Below are 12726 nucleotides of genomic sequence, written 5' to 3'. Positions count from 1 at the left end.
AATGAGTAACCAACGGGAGAAATGAGTAACCAACGGGAGAAGTCAGTAACCAACGGGAGAAATCAGTAACCAAAGGGAGAAGTCAGTAACCAACGGGAGAAATCAGTAACCAACAAGAGAAATGAGTAACCAACGGGAGAAATCAGTAACCAAAGGGAGAAGTCAGTAACCAACGGGAGAAATCAGTAACCAAGCTTATTTTTGGTTGGTTACTGACTTCTCCGTTCAACTTGGAGCTGCCCTTGTGCACGATCAAGGAGGGGTATTATCCGCCACGGGGGCTTAATTTTCGCCTAAGGGGAGCGATTTGGAGGCCGTGGCCGGGTGAGGCGCGCCTTTCGAAGGGGAGGGATTTGAATTTCGGCTGCATTGAGGGTAGCTGCCCGCTGTTGTGGGTTTTTGGAGCCTGAGCCCGTTCAACTTGGAGCTGCCCTTGTGCACGATCAAGGAGGGGTATTATCGGCCACGGGGGCTTAATTTTCGCCTAAGGGGAGCGATTTGGAGGCCGTGGCCGGGTGAGGCGCGCCTCTCGAAGGGGAGGGATTTGAATTTCGGCTGCATTGAGGGTAGCTGCCCGCTGTTGTGGGTTTTTGGAGCCTGAGCCCGTTCAACTTGGAGCTGCCCTTGTGCACGATCAAGGAGGGGTATTATCGGCCACGGGGGCTTAATTTTCGCCTAAGGGGAGCGATTTGGAGGCCGTGGCCGGGTGAGGCGCGCCTCTCGAAGGGGAGGGATTTGAATTTCGGCTGCATTGAGGGTAGCTGCCCGCTGTTGTGGGTTTTTGGAGCCTGAGCCCGTTCAACTTGGAGCTGCCCTTGTGCACGATCAAGGAGGGGTATTATCGGCCACGGGGGCTTAATTTTCGCCTAAGGGGAGCGATTTGGAGGCCGTGGCCGGGTGAGGCGCGCCTCTCGAAGGGGAGGGATTTGAATTTCGGCTGCATTGAGGGTAGCTGCCCGCTGTTGTGGGTTTTTGGAGCCTGAGCCCGTTCAACTTGGAGCTGCCCTTGTGCACGATCAAGGAGGGGTATTATCGGCCACGGGGGCTTAATTTTCGCCTAAGGGGAGCGATTTGGAGGCCGTGGCCGGGTGAGGCGCGCCTCTCGAAGGGGAGGGATTTGAATTTCGGCTGCATTGAGGGTAGCTGCCCGCTGTTGTGGGTTTTTGGAGCCTGAGCCCGTTCAACTTGGAGCTGCCCTTGTGCACGATCAAGGAGGGGTATTATCGGCCACGGGGGCTTAATTTTCGCCTAAGGGGAGCGATTTGGAGGCCGTGGCCGGGTGAGGCGCGCCTCTCGAAGGGGAGGGATTTGAATTTCGGCTGCATTGAGGGTAGCTGCCCCGCTGTGGTGGTTTTTCGGAGCCTGAGCCCGAGCGGGGCGTCGGTTCCCGAGGTGGGCAGGAGTCGCTGTGCCCGTGAGGCTGCCTGGCCGAGTCGGAGTGCTGTGGGACGGCGGGGAGCGGGTTTTCCCGGGCGAGGGGGCGATCCCGAGGAAGGGGAGCGATTTGGAGGCCGTGGCCGGGTGAGGCGCGCCTTTCGGAGGGGAGGAATTTGAATTTCGGCTGCATTGAGGGTAGCTGCCCGCTGTTGTGGGTTTTTGGAGCCTGAGCCCGAGCGGGGCGTCGGTTCCCGAGGTGGGCAGGAGTCGCTGTGCCCGTGAGGCTGCCTGGCCGAGTCGGAGTGCTGTGGGACGGCGGGGAGCGGGTTTTCCCGGGCGAGGGGCCGATCCCGAGGAAGGGGAGCAGTTCCGAGGCCGTGGCCGGGTGAGGCGCGCCTTTCGGAGGGGAGGAGTTTGAATTTCGGCTGCATTGAGGGTAGCTGCCCCGCTGTGGTGGTTTTTCGGAGCCTGAGCCCGAGCGGGGCGTCGGTTCCCGAGGTGGGCAGGAGTCGCTGTGCCCGTGAGGCTGCCTGGCCGAGTCGGAGTGCTGTGGGACGGCGGGGAGCGGTTTTTCCCGGGCGAGGGGGCGACCCCGAGGAACTCGGCCGGCGGGGAGGCGTTCCGGCCCGGGCGAGGGGCGCGGACCTGACCGGAGACGTCCAAAACCTTGAAAGGGGTAAGCGGGAAAAGGTCAGCAAAGTGCCCGAAGCAGTAAGGCGAAAAAGCCGTCGGAACCTCCGAAAATGTCCAAAAGCGTGAAATCAGTAACCAGGAAAATGCATAAAAATGGCCAAAAGTGTGAAATCAGTAAGCAGGAAAAGTCGGGAAAAGTGTCTAAAAATGCTTGGAAATCTGAGGAAAATGCCCGAAAATGAGGCCCCTCGGTCGGGAGGAGGAAGTCGAAAATCCCCGTGCCCGACGAGGGAAGTCAGTAACCAGAAGGAAAAACTTAGAAAAAAATTCTAAGTGTCAAAAAAAATTCTAAGTGTCAAAAAAAATTCTAAGTGTCAAAAAAAATTCTAAGTGTCAAAAAGAATTCTAAGTGTCAAAAAAATTCTAAGTGTCAAAAAAATTCTAAGTGTCAAAAAAAATTCTAAGTGTCAAAAAGAATTCTAAGTGTCAAAAAAAATTCTAAGTGTCAAAAAAAATTCTAAGTGTCAAAAAAAATTCTAAGTGTCAAAAAAAATTCTAAGTGTCAAAAAAATTCTAAGTGTCAAAAAAAATTCTAAGTGTCAAAAAAAATTCTAAGTGTCAAAAAAAATTCTAAGTGTCAAAAAAAATTCTAAGTGTCAAAAAAATTCTAAGTGTCAAAAAAAATTCTAAGTGTCAAAAAAAATTCTAAGTGTCAAAAAAAATTCTAAGTGTCAAAAAGAATTCTAAGTGTCAAAAAAAATTCTAAGTGTCAGAAAGGGAAATGAGTAACCAAGAAGAGAAATGAGTAACCAAGAAATCAGTAACCAACAGGAGAAATGAGTAACCAAGAAGAGAAATGAGTAACCAAGAAATCAGTAACCAACAGGAGAAATGAGTAACCAACGGGAGAAATGAGTAACCAACGGGAGAAATGAGTAACCAACGGGAGAAGTCAGTAACCAACGGGAGAAATCAGTAACCAAAGGGAGAAGTCAGTAACCAACGGGAGAAATCAGTAACCAACAAGAGAAATGAGTAACCAACGGGAGAAATCAGTAACCAAAGGGAGAAGTCAGTAACCAACGGGAGAAATCAGTAACCAAGCTTATTTTTGGTTGGTTACTGACTTCTCCGTTCAACTTGGAGCTGCCCTTGTGCACGATCAAGGAGGGGTATTATCCGCCACGGGGGCTTAATTTTCGCCTAAGGGGAGCGATTTGGAGGCCGTGGCCGGGTGAGGCGCGCCTTTCGAAGGGGAGGGATTTGAATTTCGGCTGCATTGAGGGTAGCTGCCCGCTGTTGTGGGTTTTTGGAGCCTGAGCCCGTTCAACTTGGAGCTGCCCTTGTGCACGATCAAGGAGGGGTATTATCGGCCACGGGGGCTTAATTTTCGCCTAAGGGGAGCGATTTGGAGGCCGTGGCCGGGTGAGGCGCGCCTCTCGAAGGGGAGGGATTTGAATTTCGGCTGCATTGAGGGTAGCTGCCCGCTGTTGTGGGTTTTTGGAGCCTGAGCCCGTTCAACTTGGAGCTGCCCTTGTGCACGATCAAGGAGGGGTATTATCGGCCACGGGGGCTTAATTTTCGCCTAAGGGGAGCGATTTGGAGGCCGTGGCCGGGTGAGGCGCGCCTCTCGAAGGGGAGGGATTTGAATTTCGGCTGCATTGAGGGTAGCTGCCCGCTGTTGTGGGTTTTTGGAGCCTGAGCCCGTTCAACTTGGAGCTGCCCTTGTGCACGATCAAGGAGGGGTATTATCGGCCACGGGGGCTTAATTTTCGCCTAAGGGGAGCGATTTGGAGGCCGTGGCCGGGTGAGGCGCGCCTCTCGAAGGGGAGGGATTTGAATTTCGGCTGCATTGAGGGTAGCTGCCCGCTGTTGTGGGTTTTTGGAGCCTGAGCCCGTTCAACTTGGAGCTGCCCTTGTGCACGATCAAGGAGGGGTATTATCGGCCACGGGGGCTTAATTTTCGCCTAAGGGGAGCGATTTGGAGGCCGTGGCCGGGTGAGGCGCGCCTCTCGAAGGGGAGGGATTTGAATTTCGGCTGCATTGAGGGTAGCTGCCCGCTGTTGTGGGTTTTTGGAGCCTGAGCCCGTTCAACTTGGAGCTGCCCTTGTGCACGATCAAGGAGGGGTATTATCGGCCACGGGGGCTTAATTTTCGCCTAAGGGGAGCGATTTGGAGGCCGTGGCCGGGTGAGGCGCGCCTCTCGAAGGGGAGGGATTTGAATTTCGGCTGCATTGAGGGTAGCTGCCCCGCTGTGGTGGTTTTTCGGAGCCTGAGCCCGAGCGGGGCGTCGGTTCCCGAGGTGGGCAGGAGTCGCTGTGCCCGTGAGGCTGCCTGGCCGAGTCGGAGTGCTGTGGGACGGCGGGGAGCGGGTTTTCCCGGGCGAGGGGGCGATCCCGAGGAAGGGGAGCGATTTGGAGGCCGTGGCCGGGTGAGGCGCGCCTTTCGGAGGGGAGGAATTTGAATTTCGGCTGCATTGAGGGTAGCTGCCCGCTGTTGTGGGTTTTTGGAGCCTGAGCCCGAGCGGGGCGTCGGTTCCCGAGGTGGGCAGGAGTCGCTGTGCCCGTGAGGCTGCCTGGCCGAGTCGGAGTGCTGTGGGACGGCGGGGAGCGGGTTTTCCCGGGCGAGGGGCCGATCCCGAGGAAGGGGAGCAGTTCCGAGGCCGTGGCCGGGTGAGGCGCGCCTTTCGGAGGGGAGGAGTTTGAATTTCGGCTGCATTGAGGGTAGCTGCCCCGCTGTGGTGGTTTTTCGGAGCCTGAGCCCGAGCGGGGCGTCGGTTCCCGAGGTGGGCAGGAGTCGCTGTGCCCGTGAGGCTGCCTGGCCGAGTCGGAGTGCTGTGGGACGGCGGGGAGCGGTTTTTCCCGGGCGAGGGGGCGACCCCGAGGAACTCGGCCGGCGGGGAGGCGTTCCGGCCCGGGCGAGGGGCGCGGACCTGACCGGAGACGTCCAAAACCTTGAAAGGGGTAAGCGGGAAAAGGTCAGCAAAGTGCCCGAAGCAGTAAGGCGAAAAAGCCGTCGGAACCTCCGAAAATGTCCAAAAGCGTGAAATCAGTAACCAGGAAAATGCATAAAAATGGCCAAAAGTGTGAAATCAGTAAGCAGGAAAAGTCGGGAAAAGTGTCTAAAAATGCTTGGAAATCTGAGGAAAATGCCCGAAAATGAGGCCCCTCGGTCGGGAGGAGGAAGTCGAAAATCCCCGTGCCCGACGAGGGAAGTCAGTAACCAGAAGGAAAAACTTAGAAAAAAATTCTAAGTGTCAAAAAAAATTCTAAGTGTCAAAAAAAATTCTAAGTGTCAAAAAAAATTCTAAGTGTCAAAAAGAATTCTAAGTGTCAAAAAAATTCTAAGTGTCAAAAAAATTCTAAGTGTCAAAAAAAATTCTAAGTGTCAAAAAGAATTCTAAGTGTCAAAAAAAATTCTAAGTGTCAAAAAAAATTCTAAGTGTCAAAAAAAATTCTAAGTGTCAAAAAAAATTCTAAGTGTCAAAAAAATTCTAAGTGTCAAAAAAAATTCTAAGTGTCAAAAAAAATTCTAAGTGTCAAAAAAAATTCTAAGTGTCAAAAAAAATTCTAAGTGTCAAAAAAATTCTAAGTGTCAAAAAAAATTCTAAGTGTCAAAAAAAATTCTAAGTGTCAAAAAAAATTCTAAGTGTCAAAAAGAATTCTAAGTGTCAAAAAAAATTCTAAGTGTCAGAAAGGGAAATGAGTAACCAAGAAGAGAAATGAGTAACCAAGAAATCAGTAACCAACAGGAGAAATGAGTAACCAAGAAGAGAAATGAGTAACCAAGAAATCAGTAACCAACAGGAGAAATGAGTAACCAACGGGAGAAATGAGTAACCAACGGGAGAAATGAGTAACCAACGGGAGAAGTCAGTAACCAACGGGAGAAATCAGTAACCAAAGGGAGAAGTCAGTAACCAACGGGAGAAATCAGTAACCAACAAGAGAAATGAGTAACCAACGGGAGAAATCAGTAACCAAAGGGAGAAGTCAGTAACCAACGGGAGAAATCAGTAACCAAGCTTATTTTTGGTTGGTTACTGACTTCTCCGTTCAACTTGGAGCTGCCCTTGTGCACGATCAAGGAGGGGTATTATCCGCCACGGGGGCTTAATTTTCGCCTAAGGGGAGCGATTTGGAGGCCGTGGCCGGGTGAGGCGCGCCTTTCGAAGGGGAGGGATTTGAATTTCGGCTGCATTGAGGGTAGCTGCCCGCTGTTGTGGGTTTTTGGAGCCTGAGCCCGTTCAACTTGGAGCTGCCCTTGTGCACGATCAAGGAGGGGTATTATCGGCCACGGGGGCTTAATTTTCGCCTAAGGGGAGCGATTTGGAGGCCGTGGCCGGGTGAGGCGCGCCTCTCGAAGGGGAGGGATTTGAATTTCGGCTGCATTGAGGGTAGCTGCCCGCTGTTGTGGGTTTTTGGAGCCTGAGCCCGTTCAACTTGGAGCTGCCCTTGTGCACGATCAAGGAGGGGTATTATCCGCCACGGGGGCTTAATTTTCGCCTAAGGGGAGCGATTTGGAGGCCGTGGCCGGGTGAGGCGCGCCTCTCGAAGGGGAGGGATTTGAATTTCGGCTGCATTGAGGGTAGCTGCCCGCTGTTGTGGGTTTTTGGAGCCTGAGCCCGTTCAACTTGGAGCTGCCCTTGTGCACGATCAAGGAGGGGTATTATCGGCCACGGGGGCTTAATTTTCGCCTAAGGGGAGCGATTTGGAGGCCGTGGCCGGGTGAGGCGCGCCTCTCGAAGGGGAGGGATTTGAATTTCGGCTGCATTGAGGGTAGCTGCCCGCTGTTGTGGGTTTTTGGAGCCTGAGCCCGTTCAACTTGGAGCTGCCCTTGTGCACGATCAAGGAGGGGTATTATCGGCCACGGGGGCTTAATTTTCGCCTAAGGGGAGCGATTTGGAGGCCGTGGCCGGGTGAGGCGCGCCTCTCGAAGGGGAGGGATTTGAATTTCGGCTGCATTGAGGGTAGCTGCCCGCTGTTGTGGGTTTTTGGAGCCTGAGCCCGTTCAACTTGGAGCTGCCCTTGTGCACGATCAAGGAGGGGTATTATCGGCCACGGGGGCTTAATTTTCGCCTAAGGGGAGCGATTTGGAGGCCGTGGCCGGGTGAGGCGCGCCTCTCGAAGGGGAGGGATTTGAATTTCGGCTGCATTGAGGGTAGCTGCCCCGCTGTGGTGGTTTTTCGGAGCCTGAGCCCGAGCGGGGCGTCGGTTCCCGAGGTGGGCAGGAGTCGCTGTGCCCGTGAGGCTGCCTGGCCGAGTCGGAGTGCTGTGGGACGGCGGGGAGCGGGTTTTCCCGGGCGAGGGGGCGATCCCGAGGAAGGGGAGCGATTTGGAGGCCGTGGCCGGGTGAGGCGCGCCTTTCGGAGGGGAGGAATTTGAATTTCGGCTGCATTGAGGGTAGCTGCCCGCTGTTGTGGGTTTTTGGAGCCTGAGCCCGAGCGGGGCGTCGGTTCCCGAGGTGGGCAGGAGTCGCTGTGCCCGTGAGGCTGCCTGGCCGAGTCGGAGTGCTGTGGGACGGCGGGGAGCGGGTTTTCCCGGGCGAGGGGCCGATCCCGAGGAAGGGGAGCAGTTCCGAGGCCGTGGCCGGGTGAGGCGCGCCTTTCGGAGGGGAGGAGTTTGAATTTCGGCTGCATTGAGGGTAGCTGCCCCGCTGTGGTGGTTTTTCGGAGCCTGAGCCCGAGCGGGGCGTCGGTTCCCGAGGTGGGCAGGAGTCGCTGTGCCCGTGAGGCTGCCTGGCCGAGTCGGAGTGCTGTGGGACGGCGGGGAGCGGTTTTTCCCGGGCGAGGGGGCGACCCCGAGGAACTCGGCCGGCGGGGAGGCGTTCCGGCCCGGGCGAGGGGCGCGGACCTGACCGGAGACGTCCAAAACCTTGAAAGGGGTAAGCGGGAAAAGGTCAGCAAAGTGCCCGAAGCAGTAAGGCGAAAAAGCCGTCGGAACCTCCGAAAATGTCCAAAAGCGTGAAATCAGTAACCAGGAAAATGCATAAAAATGGCCAAAAGTGTGAAATCAGTAAGCAGGAAAAGTCGGGAAAAGTGTCTAAAAATGCTTGGAAATCTGAGGAAAATGCCCGAAAATGAGGCCCCTCGGTCGGGAGGAGGAAGTCGAAAATCCCCGTGCCCGACGAGGGAAGTCAGTAACCAGAAGGAAAAACTTAGAAAAAAATTCTAAGTGTCAAAAAAAATTCTAAGTGTCAAAAAAAATTCTAAGTGTCAAAAAAAATTCTAAGTGTCAAAAAGAATTCTAAGTGTCAAAAAAATTCTAAGTGTCAAAAAAATTCTAAGTGTCAAAAAAAATTCTAAGTGTCAAAAAGAATTCTAAGTGTCAAAAAAAATTCTAAGTGTCAAAAAAAATTCTAAGTGTCAAAAAAAATTCTAAGTGTCAAAAAAAATTCTAAGTGTCAAAAAAATTCTAAGTGTCAAAAAAAATTCTAAGTGTCAAAAAAAATTCTAAGTGTCAAAAAAAATTCTAAGTGTCAAAAAAAATTCTAAGTGTCAAAAAAATTCTAAGTGTCAAAAAAAATTCTAAGTGTCAGAAAGGGAAATGAGTAACCAAGAAGAGAAATGAGTAACCAAGAAATCAGTAACCAACAGGAGAAATGAGTAACCAAGAAGAGAAATGAGTAACCAAGAAATCAGTAACCAACAGGAGAAATGAGTAACCAACGGGAGAAATGAGTAACCAACGGGAGAAATGAGTAACCAACGGGAGAAGTCAGTAACCAACGGGAGAAATCAGTAACCAAAGGGAGAAGTCAGTAACCAACGGGAGAAATCAGTAACCAACAAGAGAAATGAGTAACCAACGGGAGAAATCAGTAACCAAAGGGAGAAGTCAGTAACCAACGGGAGAAATCAGTAACCAAGCTTATTTTTGGTTGGTTACTGACTTCTCCGTTCAACTTGGAGCTGCCCTTGTGCACGATCAAGGAGGGGTATTATCCGCCACGGGGGCTTAATTTTCGCCTAAGGGGAGCGATTTGGAGGCCGTGGCCGGGTGAGGCGCGCCTTTCGAAGGGGAGGGATTTGAATTTCGGCTGCATTGAGGGTAGCTGCCCGCTGTTGTGGGTTTTTGGAGCCTGAGCCCGTTCAACTTGGAGCTGCCCTTGTGCACGATCAAGGAGGGGTATTATCGGCCACGGGGGCTTAATTTTCGCCTAAGGGGAGCGATTTGGAGGCCGTGGCCGGGTGAGGCGCGCCTCTCGAAGGGGAGGGATTTGAATTTCGGCTGCATTGAGGGTAGCTGCCCGCTGTTGTGGGTTTTTGGAGCCTGAGCCCGTTCAACTTGGAGCTGCCCTTGTGCACGATCAAGGAGGGGTATTATCCGCCACGGGGGCTTAATTTTCGCCTAAGGGGAGCGATTTGGAGGCCGTGGCCGGGTGAGGCGCGCCTCTCGAAGGGGAGGGATTTGAATTTCGGCTGCATTGAGGGTAGCTGCCCGCTGTTGTGGGTTTTTGGAGCCTGAGCCCGTTCAACTTGGAGCTGCCCTTGTGCACGATCAAGGAGGGGTATTATCGGCCACGGGGGCTTAATTTTCGCCTAAGGGGAGCGATTTGGAGGCCGTGGCCGGGTGAGGCGCGCCTCTCGAAGGGGAGGGATTTGAATTTCGGCTGCATTGAGGGTAGCTGCCCGCTGTTGTGGGTTTTTGGAGCCTGAGCCCGTTCAACTTGGAGCTGCCCTTGTGCACGATCAAGGAGGGGTATTATCGGCCACGGGGGCTTAATTTTCGCCTAAGGGGAGCGATTTGGAGGCCGTGGCCGGGTGAGGCGCGCCTCTCGAAGGGGAGGGATTTGAATTTCGGCTGCATTGAGGGTAGCTGCCCGCTGTTGTGGGTTTTTGGAGCCTGAGCCCGTTCAACTTGGAGCTGCCCTTGTGCACGATCAAGGAGGGGTATTATCGGCCACGGGGGCTTAATTTTCGCCTAAGGGGAGCGATTTGGAGGCCGTGGCCGGGTGAGGCGCGCCTCTCGAAGGGGAGGGATTTGAATTTCGGCTGCATTGAGGGTAGCTGCCCCGCTGTGGTGGTTTTTCGGAGCCTGAGCCCGAGCGGGGCGTCGGTTCCCGAGGTGGGCAGGAGTCGCTGTGCCCGTGAGGCTGCCTGGCCGAGTCGGAGTGCTGTGGGACGGCGGGGAGCGGGTTTTCCCGGGCGAGGGGGCGATCCCGAGGAAGGGGAGCGATTTGGAGGCCGTGGCCGGGTGAGGCGCGCCTTTCGGAGGGGAGGAATTTGAATTTCGGCTGCATTGAGGGTAGCTGCCCGCTGTTGTGGGTTTTTGGAGCCTGAGCCCGAGCGGGGCGTCGGTTCCCGAGGTGGGCAGGAGTCGCTGTGCCCGTGAGGCTGCCTGGCCGAGTCGGAGTGCTGTGGGACGGCGGGGAGCGGGTTTTCCCGGGCGAGGGGCCGATCCCGAGGAAGGGGAGCAGTTCCGAGGCCGTGGCCGGGTGAGGCGCGCCTTTCGGAGGGGAGGAGTTTGAATTTCGGCTGCATTGAGGGTAGCTGCCCCGCTGTGGTGGTTTTTCGGAGCCTGAGCCCGAGCGGGGCGTCGGTTCCCGAGGTGGGCAGGAGTCGCTGTGCCCGTGAGGCTGCCTGGCCGAGTCGGAGTGCTGTGGGACGGCGGGGAGCGGTTTTTCCCGGGCGAGGGGGCGACCCCGAGGAACTCGGCCGGCGGGGAGGCGTTCCGGCCCGGGCGAGGGGCGCGGACCCGACCGGAGACGTCCAAAACCTTGAAAGGGGTAAGCGGGAAAAGGTCAGCAAAGTGCCCGAAGCAGTAAGGCGAAAAAGCCGTCGGAACCTCCGAAAATGTCCAAAAGCGTGAAATCAGTAACCAGGAAAATGCATAAAAATGGCCAAAAGTGTGAAATCAGTAAGCAGGAAAAGTCGGGAAAAGTGTCTAAAAATGCTTGGAAATCTGAGGAAAATGCCCGAAAATGAGGCCCCTCGGTCGGGAGGAGGAAGTCGAAAATCCCCGTGCCCGACGAGGGAAGTCAGTAACCAGAAGGAAAAACTTAGAAAAAAATTCTAAGTGTCAAAAAAAATTCTAAGTGTCAAAAAAAATTCTAAGTGTCAAAAAAAATTCTAAGTGTCAAAAAGAATTCTAAGTGTCAAAAAAATTCTAAGTGTCAAAAAAATTCTAAGTGTCAAAAAAAATTCTAAGTGTCAAAAAGAATTCTAAGTGTCAAAAAAAATTCTAAGTGTCAAAAAAAATTCTAAGTGTCAAAAAAAATTCTAAGTGTCAAAAAAAATTCTAAGTGTCAAAAAAAATTCTAAGTGTCAAAAAAAATTCTAAGTGTCAAAAAAAATTCTAAGTGTCAAAAAAAATTCTAAGTGTCAAAAAAATTCTAAGTGTCAAAAAAAATTCTAAGTGTCAAAAAAAATTCTAAGTGTCAGCGGAGGAAAGTCGGTGGGGAAGGGGAAAAATCCGAAAATCCACGCCGGGTTGGAGTTCCAGGGCCCCGCTGGAGGGGTGGGAATTCGCCCCGGCGCCTTGCCCCGTTGCAATAAAGTGTCCGCAGCCCGAAAACTTTAACTTTGAAAAATCACGGAAGTCGGCAAGGGGGACGATCCGAGTACCGTTTGCGGGCTTTCGGTACCTCATCGTCGGACTGAAATTTCAAATTCGCCCCCAAAGTGCAACTCGTCATTTTCGGCCGGGGGGGTTGGCGGGGTACCCGGAGATTTTCGGGAACACGTTTTTTAGAACAAAATGGCGGCTCGGGACCACTTTGAGACGGGCCCGAGGAACGGTTCCAAAGACGGTGGGCGGCAATTTGGAACTCGTGTGCATGCCAAAGAGCTCTCGGAGGTCGGATTTTGAACACTTTGTCGAATTTTGAACACTTTGTCGAATTTTGAACACTTTGTCGAATTTTGAACACTTTGTCGAATTTCGAACACTTTGTCGAATTTTGAACACTTTGTCGAACATGCGAACACTTTGTCGAACTTTTGAACGCTAACAGTCGAACTTTTGAACGCTAATAGTCGAACTTTCGAACGCTTTGTCGAATTGTGAACATGTTGGCCGTGACATTCGACACTCGGGCGATTAAACACTCGATAATCCGCCCATTTTAAGTTCGACACTCGGGCGATTAAACACTCGATAATCCGCCCATTTTAAGTTCGACACTCGGGCGATTAAACACTCGATAATCCGCCCATTTTAAGTTCGACACACCTGGGCGATTAACACTCGATACTCTGAGCCCATGGTAAGTTCGACAGTCTGGCGATTTTTGTGTTCGATACTCTGAGCTGAATTAAGTTCGACAGTCTGGCGATTTTTGTGTTCGATACTCTGAGCTGAATTAAGTTCGACAGTCTGGCGATTTTTGTGTTCGATACTCAGTGCTGCTTTTAACTTCGACACTCTGGTGGCGATTTGTGTTCCTCGACACTTTGGCGGTTGTGTTCGACATAGTCTTGGCGACTTCCTACCAGACCTTCCGATCTCTTCGCGCCAGTTCTAACTGTCCAAGGCCTCCGGGCCCGAAACGTCGGAGGGCGGGCAAAGGCGGCGCAGCCCGGGGCCGTCGACCCGGAAACGGCCGTCCCCCCTCCGCGGGTAACCTCGTCCTGGCAGGCCAGGCAGGCTCGAGAGCCCGGTTCCCCCGGGAGTAGCACGGAAGGTAGCGGGCTGTCCCTTCGCCTGTGCTAGCCCGGAACAGTCGGCCGGTGTGTGCAGAGAGGGGGGGCCCAGGCGTGCGCCCCCCCGCACGCCC

The sequence above is a fragment of the Stegostoma tigrinum genome, unplaced genomic scaffold, assembly GCF_030684315.1.
Source record: "Stegostoma tigrinum isolate sSteTig4 unplaced genomic scaffold, sSteTig4.hap1 scaffold_246, whole genome shotgun sequence".
Lineage (NCBI taxonomy): Eukaryota > Metazoa > Chordata > Chondrichthyes > Orectolobiformes > Stegostomatidae > Stegostoma > Stegostoma tigrinum.
The sequence above is the reverse complement of the archived record's forward strand: the minus strand, read 5'-3'. Positions refer to the sequence as shown.